Raw genomic sequence first — 24,436 nt, 5'->3', positions numbered from 1 at the left:
TATAAAAGGGAGGCCTCCTCTTCCATTGCTAGGGTTGAATCCTTTGGTTAAGGCATACATACACCCTCCTCCATAACTCTCCATTCCAAGCATCAAAACCCCATTATTCTTGGCCATTTTACACTACACCTCATAGCCAACCACCTTCACCATCCATTCAAGCATCTTGGAGGTCATTTGCAGAGCTTGAGGAGTCACATTCTTGGTCCAGAAGTTGCTGAGGGTCGGCTCTACAAGGGTAAGCCTCTATTTCCCCCATTTTTTCATTATTTTGCTCCATAGTTTAGCCTCATTTTCAAGCATTTTTGGACTTCGATGTAAACTAGAAAAAGTCTTGTTTTGATCTTCTAAACATGTTTGTTTAAAGACTCTTTTCTGTTTGGGGTCATCTACCCCCTTTCATGCTTTATTTCCTCATGTTTTGAGCTATGCATGTGAGCATTTGCATTGGCCTTGGTTTGGCCTCTTAGCCACTGAAATCCAGCGGATTTTCAGTAGCTTAGATGTGTTTTTGAGCCCCAAAATCAGAAAGGGGTGACCCTCTCACCCCTTGTCCTCTTTACTAGCATTGTTGGCCTTCCAAAGGGGCTCCATCTTGCATGTTGTAAAGTCACATTTCAGGCCCTATTTTGTGAGTTTTAAGGTCTGCCTTGACTCTGACCAGAGCCCCTTTGGCCATATTTTATGTCTTTGATGCATGTGTAGAACAATCCCATTCAAGGCCTTTCAAAGGGACCTTTCATTGCATGCTTCCTAGACCAATTTCAAGATCTTTTTGGCAGGTTTTAGGGCTGTCATAACTCATTTCCAGAGGTGGTTTTTCCCTTTTGTTTGTCTATCATGTATGTGTAGAACAACCCCTTGCATGGCTTTCCAAAGGGGCTCATCATTCTTGCATGCATTGACTGAGTTTCAGTGGTTATTTGGGCATATTTTGACATGGTATACATCTTTTTTTGGCTGGTTTGGTGAGCCTTCATATGCTTCATATAGTTGTAGAACAACTCATGGTTCACTAGCTTTCTTTGCATGCTTTGTTGGACCTTGATTTTAGCACATTTTGGCCATGTCTTAAACTGATAATGTGCTTATTTTGGACTGACCTAGCTCTTTTTTTGGGTCTCATGTTTGAATGATGTTTGTTTTGCATACTTGTAGTTCAATACCCATGCTTAACTTTGAGGTTTGAGGTCCATTGCATGCATGTGCTGAGGTATTTTCATGCTTTGGGGTCGTTTTGCATCACATTTCAGAGCCTATGTTAATCCGATATTGCCATGTTTTGTACTCTTTAAATGCGTTTGAGAGTCGGGCTTGTATGCTTTGTTTTCGGACCATTGAATGAGCTCCATTTCGTTGCATTCCGAGCCATCATTTTAGGCCATTTCTCCACTGTTTCAGACCTGCCTAGGGTCTGTGTGGGGTTGGTTTTTGCCTTTGGTGCATTTCTTTGGGTACCTCTAGTGTAACGCACTTCACTAGTGTCGGTACCTGGGCCCCCCCTAACTTGCATTGTGTGACATATTTGCATGATTCGGGACCATTTTGCATGCTGTTTTAGAGCTGTATCATGTGCTATTCTATGCCATATTGCATCCTTTTCCATGCTTTGGTAGAGTGGCATTTGATGCCTTAGGATCGATCCCTTGCATCGTGCATGTTTACATGTATTTCGGTTGTCTCATTTCCATCACATGGCCACTGATGTGAGTGTGGCTGAGGTCCGCTCATGTTGGTGTAAGTCCATCGTGCATTGTGTATGCCATTTTAGTCCATAGCATTGCGTATGTTAGGTTGTATGTTAGAGCATTGTGTATGCCATGTTACATCACGTGCATTGTGTATGCCATCTTAGTCCATAGCATTGCGTATGCTAGGTTACATGTTAGTCACATCGTGTATGCCATCTCATTTGCATTGTGTTTGGGATAGGAGTTAGCCCAAGCATGGGAAACGAGGGACGTTCTGTACTCCGAGTGACGAAACGTGTCTCAATTCCCGGTCGTCGACACTCCGAATTATCCATGATGGAGTTTAGGCCTTGTTGTGTTAATATGTGCATTCATTTCACATCGAGTCGTGCAATTCGATTCCTCGGCAATCATGCATCGAGATGCGTGATTGGTGGCACGAGGATCGAGGACTAAACTCCCTAGAGCTTGTGCAAGGACGGGGAGAGTGGTCGTGCACACATGTGTTGAAAATACATTGCCTTTTCTCTCTCTTGCCTTTGTTGCAGAAAAAGCCAGAAACCAGAGGTGGAAACTGGTCAGCCGACCAGGTTTTTTGGCAGGCCGACCACCCTCTTTGGTCTCTACCACAAAGGGTGGTCGGCAGGTGGCCTCCCATGCTGATAACTGGTCGGCAGCCTTCCCAAGGTAGAGTTTCAGCCTTCTGGAGCTTTGTGCAAGTTTCTAAGGTCAATTGCAAACAAAGGCGAGGCGAGGCATCGCGATGGAATTTACCGACAAGGCGACTCGAGCATGCATACACTCTTCGCCATCTGAAACAGAAGCTGAGGCAGTCCATTGTATTTAGTTTGCATGCCAGTTTATTGCTTACTTAGTTAATATGTTGATTAATTAATGTTGTGTAATAATTAGCTGTAATTTGTTATTTAACTTAGATTAGCTAGATGGTTTGTACTATTCATTCGGACCCTCCAAGCGAGGGCAATTGTGTAATAAGTGTGCGTGAGTGTGTGTATGTCTTCCAACCCCACGTCTTTTTTCCTTTTTATTTACTAGCTTTCGATGGTTAGTTTAGGGCATGTTTCAATTAGCATACCTATGATTGCATGCGTGCATCATTCATCTATCTTGCATGCACTGGGCTCGGTGCATCATGCTAACTGCGTTTGCGTTTCAATTCCAAGATGAATACATGATTAGCTGTAGCATTTCACATGTCATTCTAGGATAGCCGAGCCTATTACAGCTGCATTCCTGCATGTGTTACATTAGGCATTTCTGTATAATTACGATCATGCATGGATTTCTAATACAGCTTTTGTTTTGACTTGGAGTACTCTGTAAGTTTTTTCGCTTTAGCATCCTTGCATGCGTGTGAGTGTTTCCATGACAGCATGCTTACAATGAGGCTACTTGCTTATGTGATATAACTGCTTGAATGCTTGTGGGTGAAGGTTGGATTGCTTGAATTGGAACAATTCGTTGAAATCTGTGTTTTAGTCTACTTGCGAGTAGCAAATCTCAAATCATTTTCCAAATAAACGGATATGCAATGCTTTGTTCCAAATTAGACGGTCTAGTCTATACTTGTTTGCTGTGCGCATAACATAGTAATTCTAGGCTAATAATCGGAATAAGAACGCATAATGTTTTCAAAACTCGATATCATGGTTAGTAGAGGCCGATCTTTGATCGGGCGAGCAGGGGTGCTCATAGCTGACCTTCCCCAATCGTACCCAAGTTCCCGAGCCGAGGTAGCTTTGATGATGACGGACACGTGGCCTTAGGCAAACGAGTCAGGGTTTCCTAAATTTCTCCAAAATAAAATATTTAGGTGGCGACTCTGTATCTGGCAAAGCAGTCCATGTTTGGCACTTCTTTCAAAAAAATCTGTTTTCAAAAACGATTTGCCGGATTTGGACTCTTTGATAATTCATCGGTCTTGCATTGCACTCTGCGAGATTAGATATAGGACCGTGATGTTGAGTCCTAAACTGTAGTGAGCCCAATGAACAAAATGGGATTTCCCTCCCGGGACGTTCGGGGGACGTCTACAGCGTATCGAATCCCGTAGCAGATGAAAGTGGATCGGAGCATTGCAGCTGAATGGTTTATCTAGGAACTGAGGACATGTAACATAGAACACCGTCAGAGCTGTCCAGCCGGGGTTGGTCAGAAAACCCCTCCGGCATGGGAATGGGTGATCGGAGATGAAAGGCTCTCTCTAGGCGTAGAGAGAGGAAAAGAAAAAGTGTATTCAGTTATGTTTGAGTGAGTTGAGTAGTCATGAGATACCTTCAATGTGAAAAGAGTAAGGCTTATATAGAAGACTTTGCTTGTTGCCCAAGATGGTTTCATGAAGTTTTGGTGTTTCATGGCTTCCCTTAACATTGCTTGTGGTAGGGGACCTCAAGATAGTTGACGATGGATGATTGTGCTCATTATAACCATGTATATAACAGATCACATTTCCTTTGCTAATTGTTTCCATGATTCTAGAAGGAGAGGACCAGCTGAGGTGGCAACCCGCACATGTATGCGTTCATAGCTTCCACATTTCTCTAAAAGGTTCCCTCAGCTTGGTACCATTGTGCCTCAGCTCGGCCTTTTGTAAGACTACTTGTAGAGAAGGGCTGGCCCATTTGGATATCTTTGTGTGGGCTCGGCCCACTTTGGTTCTGAAAATGGGTTCAGCTTATCAGTTCAATCTATGGATTAAGTCCAACAGCTCGGCCCAGCCCAGCATTACAATTGGACTGGCCTTTCCATTGCGAGTTGGGCCCAAGTGCTTGAGGACTTTGGAAGACCGTTCTTCATGTAGATGAGCAATTAACTTGCCCACACAATTATCTGGCCTACTTTGGTTTGGGTTTAGTGGATTGGACCAACAAAAGGCTTGGATCTAACCCATTTTATATTCTGCCATTTCAAGCAAATTTTATAGATGAATAAAGAAATCAATATATTTGGGAATATAAGTTCATTGTTGATGAAGATTGATCTTCAATATTTGGGTGCTTGTGAACTCATTGTTAATGAAGAAACCAGAGATGAATTCAATTGAATTCGTTCAACTACCGTGTTGCCGAAGTCTCTTTTGGAGTGAATTTTGCATTCACTTAGAAAATGATTTGAACAACCAAATATATGAAGTGAATCACCATCCGGCAAAGAACGCGTTTCCACCTAGACACACCTTAATTGGTGTTCGCAGAGTTAGCCAAAAGTCATGGTTGCACAAACCACTTTTCCAACACTCTATGTTACTTATTTTTGTGAGAATTGTTTAAGGAAGAGGATGACCAGGGGGACATCCAACCGGTCGTCAAGTGGGTCTCACCTCAATGGTCATGCACAATAAAATGGTGAAAAGTGGCCCAGATCCTCAATTTGGTGAAATATTTTTTAGATTCTCAATTTGATATAGGTTTGATGAAACCATTGGAGTACAAAAAAATAGACTTTTTCACCAAATTTGAATTTGGTGATGGATTTGGTATAGCGTTAGAGATGGCCTTATATATATATATATATATATTATATACGATCCAACCCAAACAAATCACACTCCATATCTTTCTCTCTCTTCCCTTTGCTCTCTTTCTTCCTCCTTCGAGCGTCGTTCTCCTCCACACCACTGCTTTACCTTTTCAGAGAGATTGTCACTGCTTATTCTGTTTCTCCTCCGTCCACTATCTTCATGGCCTCTCTTCGATGAAGACATTCAATCCGATCACAAACCCTAATGACACGATCACAACCTTCTTGACAACAAAGATGACAACATTTGGCAGAGGCAAATATTCAGATCTAGAAACCCTAGATTGACAAAGAGGGAGAGAACGACAGAGATCTGGTTGAGGCAATCCAACACGGTAAAGATTTGGTTAACACAGTCAAACACAGCGGAGATCAGTCGAGCACGGACTGCAAACACCACCACTACCAACTCCTGCCGCCTATCTCTCTGTGTCTCTCTGCTCTTTCATCTTGTCCATCGCAGTCTGTAGATCAAACATCATTTTCTCCCTAACCCCATCTCGTCAATGGCTTTGTAGGGATTTCAAATCTAGAGTCACAGCTTGTAATGCATTCTCTCTTTCTCTAGCTCTCTGGCTTTGCTATATCTACATGTGTATGTTTGTAAGTGTGAGAAAGCAGTGTAACGATATTGGTGTACATGTGCTTTAATTTATCTATGTTGATGGCAAAATGAAGGAACATGAGAGTTCTATTATGCCTAGTAGGGAGGTTTAAGGCTTAGGAATGTGTTTCGAAAGTTTCAGAGATGCAAGAAAGCTTATTGAAACTCATGGCTACTCAAATGTGCACTTGATCTGAAGCAACCATTTTGCGTTCTAACATGTCATATTCAAAGATTATGAAGCTAGTTCAACTCAGAAACTTTTGGACCACAGTTTGGTAAACAAATTGCGAGAAATCTTCTCTTTAATCCTCATGAAATACCTTATGATGCTTCAATCTTGTTACTACTGTTGGTTAAAGTTAAAAAGAAAGCGAAATTAATGTTATTTTCTTTTTACTTGTGAAGATCTTCATGAAATTAATCTTGTTGGTTCATCTGAATTCATCTCAAAGTTTAAATTAATTTCTATCAAGGCCCCCAGATCTAATGAAATGAGTGTGGGTGATCTGATGAAGTGTGTATGGATGTGTGGGTGCTCTCTTACAATGAGAGTTTGGATCTAGATGTGGATAAAAATGTTCAAAGTTTTTTTTCTTTATTATATGTTGTTGATTGTGATTGTTATTTTTGTTGATGATGATGATAGGAAAAAATGAACAGATAAAGGAAAAATTGAATAGATAAATTTTTTGGACAAATAATAAAAATGAAATACATTTAAACAAATATCATTTCAAACATGTTAGGTTTTGTAATTAATAATCTTATTTGACAAAACTCCTTTTAATTGTAATTTTATTCGCTATTTTGGTTCAGTGAGGCAGTAAGTGTTTAGATTCGAATCCAACCTAAACTGTGTCTGTGTAGAAGAGTTTGTACTATCATTTTGTATCTTGAACATTCTTTGTTTGCCACTTTGCTGACTATGTACAGGGATCGAGGGGCAGTGCCGAAACAGAGTCAAAGGGCAATGCTTTCGAAGCCAAAATTGTTTTACTGCTCGAACGATCATTTGTGCGCTTGAGTGGTGAAGTGGTACATCTAGTAGTTTAGCCTACATTTACAACTTCTGGAAAATTCATTTTACTGCTCGAGTGGTAGAAGTTGTGCTTGAGCAATTTGCTTATATGATTTGCACTGCCTTTGTTCACACCGCTCAAGCACTGATGTGTGTGCTCGAGTGATCATCGGAACTTTGTTGAGTATAAAGTGCGCCGTTTGCTGCTTTTAGGTTAGACCCATCCAGATTCTTAGAGAGGAGAAAAATACAAAGTGTTTTACATTGAATGATGTATTTATATGAGTTTCCTTGATGTATAGAAGGTGATCGATTAGTCAACGAACTACAGAGTGTCAAATATAAAGAGTTGTTTTTGTCCTTTTGTTCATATGAAGAAAGAGGTGTTCATCGGTGAATTCTTAGGAACTTGGGCCTGAAGCTTTGGTAGATTATGGAGTGGCTCATCATTGTAAGTTCAATATTAGCATTATGAATTCAACATTGGGCAAAGCAATTCCAAGGTGAAGACAGTGGTGGAAGAAGCACATCGGATGTAGTTCAATTCAAGTGTAGATTCGTTAAGTAATTGAATGTACACATGTGTAATTCCTTGTGGTTTTTTCCACGTTAAATCGTTGTGCCTATTTGTCGTTGATTGTTTGATTGTGATTAATATTCACTATTTTAAATTGAAACATAATCACGAATCAGTATCTCGAGGATTTTTAGATTTTTCAAAACAGATAAGAAAAAAAAAGACAAATCCGTAGAATTTGAATAGATAGATAGAGAAACCCACACAACAGATAGGGAAACAAATTGAACATATAGGGTAAAAAAATTGAATAGGTGGAAAAAATTTAAACATATGGGGAAAAATTGAATAGATAAGGAAAAATTTTAAATAGATAGTCAACAAAAGTCAATAGATAAATTAATGGGTAAAATTGAAAACAAAATGTTATTCAAAACAAACAAAATGACTTCTCATCAAATTATTTCACAAATGGTGGACCTCTCGCGAACAAAAAATATCTACTGAACTAATGTCTTATACCCTCTTTAGGTTGGACTTTTCAACATTTATCATTTTTTTAAACTCAATGATGTATAAATGAGATAATTAGTGAATGATTACAAAAGATATGATATAGAGATTTGCTTTAGACATTTTAATATATTGTCGCATCATTGAGTTTAAAAAATTAATTTAATTTTTGAACTTGAATAGCACTACCTGTGATTGTTTGTTGTTTGATTCTTATTAACTAATTAAGAACGTGTCTTATAAACAATTTCTTTTCTGTTGTGATTTTTAATATTACTTTTTAGATTGTGAATTTATTTTAAAAAATTGGTTTATATCAACTCCCCAAAAAAAATTCTAGTTTTTTAGCCCAAAAAAAGTCTTAAAAAGATTAAGTTCAATTGCACACCTCAATATTTTGTAAGTAACATGAACTTAGCACAAGTTAAATTTATTGGATGGCACTTGGACTAAATACCTTAGGTTCGCAAGTCAAGTTTGGATAGGCTTGGGCAATTCTGAGCACGACTGGGGCTCTACCGAGGCAGATTTTGAACCCAATCCAACCTACTTGCCTTGCACCATACCTATGGCCCCTCCGTTCTTAGAATCCTAGTTCTATCCTTGGTTATAATATAAAATACGGGGGGGAAAAAAAAGTGAGAAGGAAATGCAATCTCACTTTTTGTCTTTTGGGTTCACTTAGCTCTTTTCTTTCACAATATCCCAACTCAACCAAACATATTTTGGAATTCGAATCCTATCAATTATTTCTCATTTTTCTTCTATTTTCCTTTCCTTTTTTAATTCTCTCATCAAATCTTTCGACTAAATACAGTCTAAATGACCCAACAAAATGCAATAAATATGCAAGAACCAAATAAAAGAAATGACGAACTAAGGGATGAAATTTATAGAGGGATTCACAACTCTTAGAACAATCATGAGAAAAAAAGACACATCCATCCAAGGTGAGGAGATGCTACTGAGTTTTTGTTTGAGAAGAATTTTTTAACTTGACTTTTTTGATTTTTTTTTATTTTAATCTAGCTAAAAAAGATCCGTTTGGGATGCACTTTTGACTTTTTTGTAGTTTTATGCGAGAAAAAGTAAAATGATTATACTTTGAATATGACATTTTGTTTTACTGACTTTTTAGCCTATTTTGTCTTTTAGTGGGCTAAATTAGTCCCAACCATCTTGTCAAACGATTCAACTTAACAAAAATAAAATATTTTTGAAAACAATTAAATAAATCTTGTCCAAACAATTAAATAAATCTTGTCCAAATATATATAGATAATAGATAGACCAACCCACACCATACAAACCCTACTTGATTTGGTTTGGTTTAGTTTGGGACGGGATGGTGGCACATGAAGTCTAGCCCACTTCAACTAGGTCCCTTCTAGGGGTTGGGCATCCCAATTCAACTGGGTCCTTTCTAGGGATTGGCCTGGATCTGATGACCTTCCCAACTTGTCTAATCTAATCCAATATTTTTAGGGTTTGTTTGGTAATGTTTACGTTTTTAGTTTATATTTACAAAAATTTTATAAACTGGTTTTGTTTATTTTTAGAAAAACATGAACTACAAACGCGTTTGGTAATTGACAAAATGTCTAAAAAAATTTAAGAATATAAAAAAGAGTGAGAAATAGAAAGTGGTGGTAAGTGGCAGCGGAAGACGGTGGTGGAAAGTGGTGACGGTGGGTGCTGGGTAGCTGGTGGTGGTGGGTGGGTGGGTGACAGTGGCGGTGGCGAGTGGTGAGTGGTAGTGGCAGGTGGGTGGCTGATGGCGGGTGGTAGCGAATGGGTGGTGGTAGCTACCTGGTAGGTAGCGGGTGGTGGTAGCGGGCGGGTGGGTGGGTGACGGTAGCGGGTGGTGGGTGGTAGCAAATGGGTGGTGGTGGTGGCGGGTGGCGGGTGGTAGTGGCAGGTGGGTGGCGGATGACGGGTGGTGGTGGGTGAATGGATGGGTGACGGTGGCGGGTGGTGGGTGGTAGCGAGTGAGTGGTGGTGGTAGTGGCGGCGGGTGGTGGTAGGTGGGTGGCGGATGGCGGGTGGTGGTGGGTGGTGATGGTGGGTGGGTGGGTGGTGATGGTGGGTGGGTGGGTGGGTGACGGTAGTAGGTGGTGGGTGGTAGCGAGTGTGAGGTGGGTGGGTGGGTGGGTGGCGAGTGGCGGGTGGTGGCGGGTGGCGGGTGGTGCTGGTGGTGGGTGGGTGGGTGAGGATGGCGGGTGGTAGGTGGTAGCGAGTGGGTGGTGGTGGTGGGTGATGGGTAATGGTGGCAGGTGGGTGGTGGGCGATGGTGGTGGGTGGTAGTGGCAGGTGGCTGGTGGTGGCAGGTAAGTGGTGAGTGGTGGTGGCAAATAGGTGGCGGGTGGTGGTGGTGGTGGCGGGCGGTGGATGGTAGTGGCGGATGGTGGGTGGTGGCGGATGGATGACAGGTGGGTGGTAGGTGGTGGTGGTGGTGGCGGTGGCGGCGAGGGGTGGGTGATGGTGGCGAGTAGGTGGCAGGTGAGTGGTGGCTAGTGGTGGCTGGTGGGTGGGTGATGGTGACAAGTGGGTGGTGAGTGGTGGTGGTGGTGGGGGGTGGGTGGTAATGGTGGTGGCGGAAGACGGTAGTGGAAAATAGTGGCGGGTGGTGGCTAGTGTTGGGTGGTACAAAAAAAAAAAACTCAAAACTCAAAACGGAAACATATTTTTTGTGTTTTTATTTTTTGGCCAAATTTATAAACTGAGACCACTGATTTATAAATCAAAAATTTTACCAAATAAATTTTTATTTGAGTTTTAAAAATTTTTATAAATATAAATAGAAAACTGAAAGCGTAAGTATTACCAAATGGCACCTTACTATTTGGAAAAAATATTTAACTCATAAAACCGAGCTAGGCTAAGATTTTAAATTCATCTAGTTAGTGGGCAGGCTTAGGATAGGAGTTTCACCCATCTCATATGATATTACTAATAATTTTGTTTGGGGTGGGCTGTATAAGCAACCTTTTTTTATTTTTTTTATCTTTTTATCTTTTTTTGGATAATATCATTTTTCTACTTTTTTACACATCTTTTCGTAAAAAATTAAAAAATACGCTTATTTAAATCATTTCAAACAATATAGAAAAATTATATATATATATATATATATATTTCTTTCTAAGGCTTAGATTAAAATATTTGTTAAAAAATTATATTTAAATAATTATTAAAGCAGTCTAAGTAATTTTATTCGAATTTGGTATTAAAAGTTTTTTTTTATAAAGACCATATTTGAAATGGTTAAATTAGACCCAATGTAAGATTGTGTCAAATTTGAAATCACACGTATATAATGTATAATTTGTCCACCCTTAATTCCCCATTGAATGCCCCTATGCCCCTTGAGGAACAAACCCATATCCAAAGATTGACTATATAACCACAAAGTAGTTCCCCCCCCCCCCCCCCCCCCCCCAAAAAAAAAAAAATCTATATGGGACAAATCTTCCCAATCTTATTTATCTTTCTACAACCGAAGTGTTCAATGGTTGATCTTTCAAGTCGACTTTTTATTCACTCCTTAATGAGCTTGAGCAAAATAAACTACGAAGTTTATTTATACATGGAAGTAAACATGTTGCACACCATGGATCTGTCACAATGTACATGTTAGACTCACCTTAATTTTTGCTTAAATTAAGATGACCAAAAATTAAAATTTTAAAACAATTTCTAACACAAAGAGACCCTCATTATGTTTAAAACCTTCATTTGCTAATTGATTTGCACACTAATTTATTTCGGGAAAGGCATGATTAATAATAGTTGTACTGAACTAATGAATTAGTTGCAATCACAAGTTAAATTGCTAATAAGTTGATGGCATTCCCCAATCTTTTCCATAACAATTTATTTCATCAACGAAGCATCATTTTTTCACTTGTATGTTGTTCACATTCCACTCTAGTGCTAGAACAAGATCATTTCTCAGGGTCCAAAGTTTAGCTACAATACTAGAACTAATGCCAATTTGCAGCTTGCATTCCTGTTTTTAGAGGGATATATGTGTAGGCCCTAATAAGTACATTTATTATCCAATAGGTTTTATGATAATTAATAATATTTTTTATCAATCATTGTTAAAAAAAGTCACCAATTATTAATTGTCAGCAACAGTTTATAAATTTTGTTACAAAAAATGTCATTAATTATAAGTTTAAGCGAAAGTTTAAAAAAATTGTCACTAATTTTTATGTTTCACTGATAGTTTAAAAATTGTGTCATAGAAAAATGTTACTAATTGTACGTTTTAGCGACCATTTATAAAAATCGTAGCAAAAAAGTCACTAATTCTCAATTTTTAACGACATGCAAAAAATATCACAAAAAATTATTTTTAGTGACGATTTTACTAGGACTTATTTTCAATAAGACTTGATGGCAATTAAGCCTAACTATTAGGACCTATTGATAATTTACCCCTGTTTTTTATGTGACTGTCCAATTGAAAATCCAATAAATTTGCATCTACAAATCTCACAAATAACCCAAAAAACATATGGTGGCATTACTTGCTGTTGAAAATTTGTGTCCACAAAATGAGAAGTTTTTTCTTAAAGGGCGTAGTCAGGTGGTATTCTTTGACTTAAGCAATCCCTAGGTGGGCACCAAATAATTTTTGCGATCAAATAATAATGGATAAATCCTGATCAACCAAATTCAGCAGAGACTGAATAGCCGAAATAGTAGGTGCAACACACACCTTGTGACGCCCTCAAAATAAACCCATAATAACCATAACATTAACATGCATTTATAAAAGAAACTGAATCATTTGAGTTATTCATCAGAGTATTCTTATTGAAAAGCATCACATGTAACATCCTGCAACATCAAAATAAATGCCCTAAGGGCTTACATCTTTCCAAGCTAACACTTGGACACAAAAAGGATGAGTACTAACTCATTTACAAGTTAAGCCCTAGGCTTGAATGTTTACATGAAATCTCAAAAATAACAAAATAAAGCATATAACTAAAGACAAGTCTTCAAAATCCCAAACATCAAATCCTTCCAGGCTAAGTCCGTGGAGGTAGCTTATCACCTGAACCTGAAAATGATGTTCCCATAAAGGGTGAGCCACAGCCCAGTAGAAAAATACTAAACCAAATATAAGCATTGAATAAAGCTATAGCATTCAATAGATGGTTAACTAAGATAACCAATTTTACCGTTAAACAGTCTCATGACACTAATGTCTAAGACACATTTCACTTTCCATTATTATCAACATGGCTCAGAACCTGGCCAAACTTACAACAGTGAATTATATATCATATTCACATTACTTCCAATATCAACAAAACAAATGAGACTCATGCTCATATCAAAACACTTCATACTTCCCATTTGATACACATTTTAGTGTTGTATCAATAATCATGTAAAAACACTTCAATATAATAAGCACACATAAAAATGGTGCTAATGGAGTCCATCCCCTATCTCCTCCCAAACAAAAATCCGGTTTAGAGGTCCATCCCCTATCTTCCCCTAAACCGTGGAGTACATCCCCTATCTCCTCCCACACAAAACAATGTATGCAAATGCAATGCTCAAACAATACACGTATTTTCTGTATTAATGCAATAGTCAAAATTAATGACTTAACCAATGTGATTAGTTTCAGTTATTCCTAATCCACATGCAATGTCTACAACAATCACGACTATCCTCCACCGATAGCCCAAAACAGTTATTTCTAGACTGGAAATAAATATATCAACAATTCAATAGGTGAGTGATTTAAATTATCCAACTACACCATTTAATCAATGAATTCCTCAATTTCATGAATTTAACCAAATTCCCCAATTTCCTTAAATTAATTACTCAAATCAATTTAGTAATTCAACTAGGGTTTGTTTCCAAAATTTTCAAAGTGTCCCCAACCTATCAAATACCAAACTTAGAACAAAGCATATAAAATGGAGTAGGAAAATCCCTACCTCGAAGAAAATAACCCGTATGGAGAAGATGGAGATGAAGACCAAAGACCAACGTGCTCTAAATCCCAAGTTTCTCAGATTAAAACGAAGCCCTCAACTCACTCTAACTTTTTAATAAAGGATCTAAGGTAGAAACTCACTCTAAGTAGATCAATCGTAAGAGAGAAGGTGTGTAGAGGGAGAGAGAGAGATAAAAACACTCCAGGGGCGGTTTTTAGAGGGTTATGAAGGAAAAGTAGGTCAAAAAGTGATCCAAAAAGTGAAATCACGGACTGATATAATCGACTCTACGCTCGAGCGTAGAAAGCCCCGCTCGAGCGTAAGACACAGAATCATGCTCGAGCGTGAAGAAAACCGCTCGAGCGTCGATTGCACCCTTCCAGAAGTTTTGCAGGCGCTGGCACCCGCTCGAGCGTCAAACTCCCCGCTCGAGCGGAGGAGCAAAAACAAGGGATCACGCTCGAGCGTAAAAACTACCGCTCGAGCGGAAGAACTGCAGAGCAAAATACTGGGAGATGGAAAATCACGCTCGAGCGTAAATATTCCCGCTCGAGCGTAGAAGCAACAACGAAGGGACCGCTCGAGCGTAAAGGCCAAAATCTGGGCATCACCTATTGGTATCTAAAATCAACCAACCTGTAACAGACCCGCCCAACACAACCTATACTTCAAATACAAAGAGATTAAAGGACAACAACAACCAATAAGTAATGACAGGATCCTCGGAACCTAAGTCCGGATACAATAATTTAAAGAGAAAAGACCGGGGTCGCTATAACCTCCCCTCCTTAAAAGAATTTCGTCCCCGAAATTAAGCACAAGGTTTCGAAAACAAGTTTTTCTCAAATTCCAACAATATGATAACTCACTAATAAACAACTTGACCCAACACCGGCCATTCCATCTCTTAACAAAGAGGCATGCCACAATACGCAAAACAACCATATATTTCAACCTGCATTAACACTATGCAATTTTCTTTCAATTTCAACAATTTTCAATATATTCAATATATACAATGTTCCATTAAACTTCCATTTCGAGGCAAGTTCCAAAATATTTCCGTTAACCAAAACATTCTAAATGTTTTACAGCTTAAGACATATATAAAAAGCTTTAAAGTTCGACAATATTACAAAATCTAACTACAAGATTACAAATCAATAAACATGTCCGGATATTTCTCGCGGACTTCCATCTCACGTTCCCATGTGGCTTCCTCCACCCCGTGATGTTTCCACAAAACTTTCACTAAAGGAATGGTCTTGCCTCGCAAGACTTGATCCCGCTTATCCAAGACCCGAACCGGTCTCTCCTCATACGAGACATCCTCATCAACTACTAAATCGGTCCAATCCAATACATGTGATGGATCCGGCTCATACTTCCGAAGCATACTCACATGAAACACGTCATGTACTTCGGACAACTGCGGCGGCAAAGCTAAACGATAAGCAGTCTCGCCAATCCTTTCAAGGATCTCAAAAGGACCAATGAATCGAGGGGACAACTTCCCGCTCTTCCCAAACCTCATCAATCCCCGTCTTGGTGATATCTTCAAAAAGACATGATCACTCACCTCAAACACCAAAGGTCTCCTCCTACGGTCGGCATAAGATTTCTGACGACTCTGGGCTGTAACAAGCCTCTTACGGATAAGCTCAACCTTCTCCGTCGTTTCCTTCACTAACTCCGGACCCAACAGAGGTGCATCACCCACCTCGGCCCAACAAACAGGAGACCTACACGGTCGGCCGTATAAGGCCTCAAACGGTGCCATACCGATACTAGACTGGAAGCTGTTGTTGTAGGCAAACTCCACTAATGGCAAGTGCCTCTCCCACGACCCGCTAAAGTCAAGAACACAACCCCGAAGCATATCTTCAAGGATCTGAATAGTACGCTCAGACTGCCCGTCAGTCTGAGGATGATAAGCTGTGCTAAAGGTCAACTTAGTGCCTAAGGCACTCTGCAAGCTCTGCCACAACCTGGCAGTAAAACGAGGATCTCTATCTGAAACGATCGTCACTGGAACCCCGTGTAACCTCACTATGTCCCGAATATATAAATCGGCCAGATGATCAACTGAATCTCTAACACGCATAGGAATAAAATGCGCCGACTTAGTCAACCTGTCTACAACCACCCAAATAGCATCACTGCCCCGCTGAGTCCTCGGAAGACCTACAACGAAGTCCATAGTGACATGCTCCCACTTCCACTCGGGAATAGGCAAGGGTTGCAACAAACCCGCTGGCCTCTGATGTTCGGCCTTCACTTGCTGACAAGTAAGGCACTTAGATACGAAAGCTGCCACATCTCTCTTCATACCCCGCCACCAAAACTGGCGACCCAAATCCCGATACATCTTAGTACCTCCCGGATGCACCGCAAGGCGTGAATGATGAAACTCTCGGAGTACCTCCTCTCGATGAGACTCCGGCACAAACAGACGGTCTCGGTATCTCACACTCAGGTCGGGATACACCGTCAAACCTTTCTCAACCTTCCCACCAGAAATCTTCTCACGGAGGGATTCTACCTCAAGGTCGCCCCTCTGAGCCTCTAACACTCGAGTCACAAGTGTAGGTTGCGCAACAACAGAAAACAAGGCCGCAGCCTCAACGGATTCGCCCAGAAGCAAATCAAACTCTCCAAGTGCACCTAACATCTTCCACTCTCGGATGGCTATACCAGCTATGTCACCAACAGGTTTCCTGCTAAGGGCGTCGGCCACCACATTGGCCTTTCCCGGATGATAATGCAATTCAAAGTCATAATCCTCAATAAATTCCATCCACCTCCTCTGCCTCAAGTTCAAGTCTTTCTGTGTGAACAGATATTTCAGACTCTTATGATCCGAGAATACCTCGAACCTCTCACCGTAAAGATAATGTCTCCAAATCTTCAAGGCAAATATCACAGCTGCTAACTCTAAATCATGCGTAGGGTAATTCTTCTCGTGAACTTTCAACTGACGTGAGCCATAGGCAACCACTTTCCCCTCTTGCATCAACACACAACCAAGACCCTCTCGTGAGGCGTCACAATAGACTGCATAACCCAACCCTCTCTCCGGAATAATCAAGACTGGAGCAGTGGTCAGTCTAACTTTCAACTCCTGGAACGACTTTTCACAAGTCTCACTCCAAGCAAATTTGACTCCCTTCCGAGTCAATCTAGTCAAAGGCGAAGCTAATCTGGAGAAATCTCTTACAAACCGGCGATAATACCCAGCTAATCCCAGAAAACTGCGGATCTCAAACACACTCTTAGGCTGTACCCAATCTTGTACTGCCTCTGTCTTGGATGTATCAACAGACACCCCTTCCCTAGAAACTACATGGCCTAAGAACTTTACCTCCTCTAGCCAGAACTCACACTTCCCAAACTTAGCATAAAGCTGATGGGCTCTAAGTAAATCAAGCACCACCCTTAAGTGTTCCTCGTGCTCTTCCTCTGAAGGTGAATAGATAAGGATGTCGTCCACGAAAACGACTACAAAACGATCTAAAAATTCCCGGAATATCCGGTTCATCAAATCCATAAATACTGCCGGTGCATTGGTGAGCCCAAATGGCATCACCAAAAACTCATAGTGGCCATACCGCGTACGGAATGCCGTCTTTGGAATATCCTCCTCCCTGACTCTCAACTGATGATAACCTGATCTCAAGTCTATCTTCGAGAAACAACGGGAACCTTTCAACTGATCGAACAGATCATCTATACGGGGCATAGGGTACTTATTCTTAACCGTAGCCCGATTCAATTTCCGGTAATCTATACAAAGTCTCAAAGCACCACCTTTCTTTTTAACAAAGAGGGCCGGTGCTCCCCAAGGCGAAACACTAGGACGTATAAAGCCTTTATCTAGCAACTCCTGGAGCTGAATCTTCAACTCAACTAACTCGGCTGGGGCAAAACGATAAGGTGACATAGAAATCGGCGCCGTGCCGGGCATTAGGTCAATAGAGAATTCAATCTCTCGATGCGGTGGCAAACCAACAAGATCCTCGGGAAAGACGTCCGAGTACTCACAAACCACCCTTGGCAACACAACCTGGGTCTCATCATCCTCACTAATCGAAAGGTTGGCAAGTAGACCACTAAGCTCACTCCGTCCTCGCGGAACATACCCTGATGGCAACACATTACCAACCCGGTCCCCCAGAAAATGAAAATACTCTCCGCTCACGGTACAACAAGTGACCCTCTGGCGGTAGCAATCAATAACTGCCCGGTATGACGATAGCCAGTCCATACCCAAAATAACATCGAAACCTCTCATAGGCATAACTACAAAGGAAAATGGGATTCTATGGTAATCAACTTCTATATCACAACCCCTAACACCGTGTTTCAAAATCAATTCACCCCCAAGAGGCGACACTACACAAATAGGAGATGCTAACTGTGCTAACTCCAACTCCAAAACAGATGCAAATGCAGCAGACACAAAGGAATGAGATGCACCCGTATCAATCAAAACATTAGCAACCGAGTTGCAAAACAAGAAAGTACCTCTCACAACAGATGGAGCCGGTACAAGATCCTGCGCGGTAACAGCATACACGCGCCCAGATGACCTCTGATCAACCTGCTCACCCCTAGGAGCATAAGATTGTTGCACCGACTGAGACGATGAAGCCCCCTAATTGGCTCTCGAGGCCTGACCCGACTGAGCTGGCTGTTGACCCTGAATCTGCCTCAAACCAGATGCACCAGGTGTGCCACCCAACTGCGGGCAATACCTCTTCATATGCCCTGGCTGACCACACTGATAACACGAGAGTGGCTGGCCTCTACCCTGACTCTGGCTCTGAGATCGAGCCGAAGATGATGCTGCTCTCTGCACTCCTCCCCTCTGAGGACAAACTGGAGACTTGTGGCCTAGCTGGCCACACTTGAAGCAGGTAATGCCTCCTTGACTGCCTTTCCCCGAACTAGCACTCGGCACAGGAAAAGTCGATCTAGAAAAGCTACTCTGAGACTGTTGGGGATTAAAACCCTTCTGTCTCCTACCATCACTCTGACCATCCTGACTCCTCTTGAAGCCCTTCTGTCCTTCCTCCTCCTCCTGCATCATGATTTCCATGTGGGCTGCAGCATCAACCAAACGCCCATAATCCCGAATCATAGTTCTCCCAACTCTCAGCTTGAGGCCACGCCTCAACTTCCTCTCAAACTCAATACAACGGCGTTCCTCAGACGCTACCAATTCAGGTGCAAACCTGGATAAACTAGTAAATGCAGCCTCAAACTCGGCCACTGAAGAACTCGACTGCTTAAGCTGGCAGAACTGGTCTCTCAGCTTCTCCCTAACTGCTGGAGATAAGAACTTCTCCTGGAAAGCATTCACAAAAGCCTCCCATGTACCTCCTATACGCCCCTTAGTGAACTTCCACCACTGACCCGCATCCCCCTTCAACTGGAATGATGCCAAGGTCACCTTCAACCCCTCGTCTTCGATGCCAAGCATCTCAAACGTCTTCGTTGTCTGTTCGAGCCATTCGTCTGCCTTAAGCGGCTCTTTAGGATCACCCACAAATTCATCCGGATTAGACCGGAAGAACTCCCTCTTCAGAAAGGAAGGTCCTGCATCCGCTACAACAACCTGGGCTTGATTCTCAGCCCTAAGAATGCCTACTGACTCCCTGAATGCCCCTGCTATCTCTCGGGCTAAAGCGCCTATAGCCTGCTGGCCTACTGGCTCGGCCACATTGGCCTGGCCAATTCCCTCATGAACTGCCGGAATCTCCTCTGGCACCGGTACCTCCTGCCTACCCGGCCTACCACGCCTACCGCGTCCTCGTCCTCGCCCTGACATCCTAATAAAGGAAACAAACAAAGACGTTAGCACATTAATAAATGTGCCGAAACTAAACACTCGCGTCCTAATGCATTGGACAAAAATAATTCATTCCACGTAAGCACATAATCACATAAGCACCTACGAATTTCATTCCTGGATAATAATAGTCCCGAAGCGTTACTATAGTTCCGGTTGGAAACAGCATTGATCAAGTGCCTTTCCAACAAGACTACTAGAAACTCAAGGGTCCAATTAACATCCTAGAAACTACGTTCCATACCCACATAATCACATAAACATGCTATCATATAAGCACATAACAGTACATCTAAGTCTCTATCAAGCGAGACGAACCCATTGTGATACTAATCACTTCCCACGTACCCAAAGTATTCGAACCTGGTAGGCTCTGATACCAAGTTGTGACGCCCTCAAAATAAACCCATAATAACCATAACATTAACATGCATTTATAAAAGAAACTGAATCATTTGAGTTATTCATCAGAGTATTCTTATTGAAAAGCATCACATGTAACATCCTGCAACATCAAAATAAATGCCCTAAGGGCTTACATCTTTCCAAGCTAACACTTGGACACAAAAAGGATGAGTACTAACTCATTTACAAGTTAAGCCCTAGGCTTGAATGTTTACATGAAATCTCAAAAATAACAAAATAAAGCATATAACTAAAGACAAGTCTTCAAAATCCCAAACATCAAATCCTTCCAGGCTAAGTCCGTGGAGGTAGCTTATCACCTGAACCTGAAAATGATGTTCCCATAAAGGGTGAGCCACAGCCCAGTAGAAAAATACTAAACCAAATATAAGCATTGAATAAAGCTATAGCATTCAATAGATGGTTAACTAAGATAACCAATTTTACCGTTAAACAGTCTCATGACACTAATGTCTAAGACACATTTCACTTTCCATTATTATCAACATGGCTCAGAACCTGGCCAAACTTACAACAGTGAATTATATATCATATTCACATTACTTCCAATATCAACAAAACAAATGAGACTCATGCTCATATCAAAACACTTCATACTTCCCATTTGATACACATTTTAGTGTTGTATCAATAATCATGTAAAAACACTTCAATATAATAAGCACACATAAAAATGGTGCTAATGGAGTCCATCCCCTATCTCCTCCCAAACAAAAATCCGGTTTAGAGGTCCATCCCCTATCTTCCCCTAAACCGTGGAGTACATCCCCTATCTCCTCCCACACAAAACAATGTATGCAAATGCAATGCTCAAACAATACACGTATTTTCTGTATTAATGCAATAGTCAAAATTAATGACTTAACCAATGTGATTAGTTTCAGTTATTCCTAATCCACATGCAATGTCTACAACAATCACGACTATCCTCCACCGATAGCCCAAAACAGTTATTTCTAGACTGGAAATAAATATATCAACAATTCAATAGGTGAGTGATTTAAATTATCCAACTACACCATTTAATCAATGAATTCCTCAATTTCATGAATTTAACCAAATTCCCCAATTTCCTTAAATTAATTACTCAAATCAATTTAGTAATTCAACTAGGGTTTGTTTCCAAAATTTTCAAAGTGTCCCCAACCTATCAAATACCAAACTTAGAACAAAGCATATAAAATGGAGTAGGAAAATCCCTACCTCGAAGAAAATAACCCGTATGGAGAAGATGGAGATGAAGACCAAAGACCAACGTGCTCCAAATCCCAAGTTTCTCAGATTAAAACGAAGCCCTCAACTCACTCTAACTTTTTAATAAAGGATCTAAGGTAGAAACTCACTCTAAGTAGATCAATCGTAAGAGAGAAGGTGTGTAGAGGGAGAGAGAGAGATAAAAACACTCCAGGGGCGGTTTTTAGAGGGTTATGAAGGAAAAGTAGGTCAAAAAGTGATCCAAAAAGTGAAATCACGGACTGATATAATCGACTCTACGCTCGAGCGTAGAAAGCCCCGCTCGAGCGTAAGACACAGAATCATGCTCGAGCGTGAAGAAAACCGCTCGAGCGTCGATTGCACCCTTCCAGAAGTTTTGCAGGCGCTGGCACCCGCTCGAGCGTCAAACTCCCCGCTCGAGCGGAAGAGCAAAAACAAGGGATCACGCTCGAGCGTAAAAACTACAGCTCGAGCGGAAGAACTGCAGAGCAAAATACTGGGAGATGGAAAATCACGCTCGAGCGTAGAAGCAACAACGAAGGGACCGCTCGAGCGTTAAAACTTCCGCTCGAGCGTAAAGGCCAAAATCTGGGCATCACCTATTGGTATCTAAAATCAACCAACCTGTAACAGACCCGCCCAACACAACCTATACTTCAAATACAAAGAGATTAAAGGACAACAACAACCAATAAGTAATGACAGGATCCTCGGAACCTAAGTCCGGATACAATAATTTAAAGAGAAAAGACCGGGGTCGCTATACACCTCACACCACCTCATCAAACCCGATCATATTTGCATTTGGAAATTATAAATTAACCCGCCAAAATTACAAATATATATATATATATATATATATATAAAGTAAGAAAACATTATAAACTTTTGTGAGTTAATAATTGGTAATTACATGCTTTTAATTGAAGGACTAAGAGCACCAATTAATAATACTCTAGCTTCCATTTCTGAATTAGAAAGGTAGTTAAAAAGATTACAATCTCATTTAATTATTGTTTCGAGACCATCTATAATAAATTATAGTCAAAGAATTGCTAAACTTAAGAGAGAAATATTCCTAGAAAAAGCAAGTTTAGAGTATGATTGAAATTTTTTACAAGAATTAATATTAAATTAAACTGCACTTAGAATTGGTGTCAGACCCTGATTTTTCAGTCTTGCCAATCTTAATATATGAGCATTAGATATTCTGAAGAAGTAGAATCAGATAATCTAAATAATAGTACTGCACTAAAAATAATAATAGAACAAAATAATACCATAATCAGATTATTAAAAAACTTAACGAAAATCTTAAGGATAATCAACAAGAAATCATAAATGAAGTTAGACATCTATTATTAGATAAAGGCAAGCAAGTGGCTATTGTAAAAAATTTCAAGAAAATACCAAAAATATTTACCTTGATGCTTTCACGAGGAACTCTATGAATGAACCTTTTGAATTAATATCACTTGAAAAACGAAAAAAATAGATCTAAGTAATTACAGCTTAGAAGAATTAGAAGTAATGGCTGAAAATGAAAAAAATAATGAAGTTAAATATAAAATAATATTAGAAATAGTCGATAAATTAGATAAAATGGATAATTATGTCTTAGAAGAAATAAATAATAGTAGAATCAAAATTGAAAAAGATCTTTATAAACAATTGGGATTAATCAGTCTAGGGGAAATGGAACACATTTCTCTTCAAGAATTAAAATAACTAATGGAAAATAGTGACACTGAAAAAGGAAATAACATTTTAGAAAAATTTGAAAAAACAAATAATGATGACACATAAATGGTCGTCGTCAAACTAGAAGAAGTCAATTCATCTACAAAATAAATTCGAACCACCCAGAATTTAGAAATTTTACTAGACAACAAATGGAGGTCGATATTACAAATTATGATTAATTGGACATTATAGTTATTTAAATAAAGGATCATATGCTAGGGGAGGAACACCTAGTTATGCAAATTTTATGCCCAGACAAGAAATATTCTTAAGAGAAGTACCATTCAAACCAATTAGTAACACCAATTACTTATTAGATATTGATTGTGGACAAATGTTAATGTAGTATTAAAACAATGGAAAAGAAACATGCACCATGTTCTAAATATTCACAGTAGCAGTTGGAACTTACAAAGCTTTTTAAATTATATTGAACACAACTTCACAGGAATAGTAGCAAGTTGGTACGACAACCTAAAAGCAAGTGATAAAGAGGCATTAGTCGCTAAACTAACTCCTGAGGGTATGTTACATACATTTGTAAAATATATAGAGCAAGATTTTGTAGAAAGAAATTAGAATGACAAAAAACGAGTAAGAGAATGGATTAGAAAATTAAATAATATAAAATATATAATATGAAATATATAGAAAATTATATATGTGAATTTCCATACTATAACGACTCAGGTTAAGGCCGACCCTTTTATATTCATTGATTCGAAATGTGGTACTCATTATTATTGTTTAGACTTCTTGACATCTTGTTCTTAATTGGGATAAGTTATTGGTTGTGTTTTAAACAGGTTGGGAGTTAGTGTTTTTCAAAAGAGTTTCTACCTGTTTCTCTTCAGGTTCACTCGAGCTGTCTTTGGTTCATCATAGTATTTGTGTTCATCATAGCGATCCCATTTTTTGATCTGACTCTTATTGTACCCCAAACTCAGGTTTGATGGTTTCAAATTGTTGTTTACAGCTTTTTCCCTTGTATCTTCTTGAATTTGGCTTTTGGGTTGTTGTGGTTGTGTTTGGACAGGTTGGTTGATTTTTTTTTCAAACCTTATGTTGCCCAAATTTTTGGACCTCCGCTCGAGCGGCACTTTTTGCGCTGGAGCGGGCTTTGTGAACTCTCAGTACTTTTGTAGGTCTGCAAAACTTCTAGGAGAGTATTTTCTACACTTGAGCGGCGTTTTCTATGCTCGAGTGGGTGGGCGCTCGAGCGGCCATTCTTGCACTCGAGCGTTGGTTTGTCGTCTACAAGACTACTGGATATGTGTATTCTGCACTCGAGCGTCACTTCTTGCGCTCAGGCAGAACAACTTATTATGTCTGACGCTCGAGTG

The sequence above is a fragment of the Camellia sinensis genome, chromosome 2 (assembly GCF_055761805.1).
Source record: "Camellia sinensis isolate YWXY chromosome 2, ASM5576180v1, whole genome shotgun sequence".
NCBI lineage: Eukaryota > Viridiplantae > Streptophyta > Magnoliopsida > Ericales > Theaceae > Camellia > Camellia sinensis.
The sequence above is the reverse complement of the archived record's forward strand: the minus strand, read 5'-3'. Positions refer to the sequence as shown.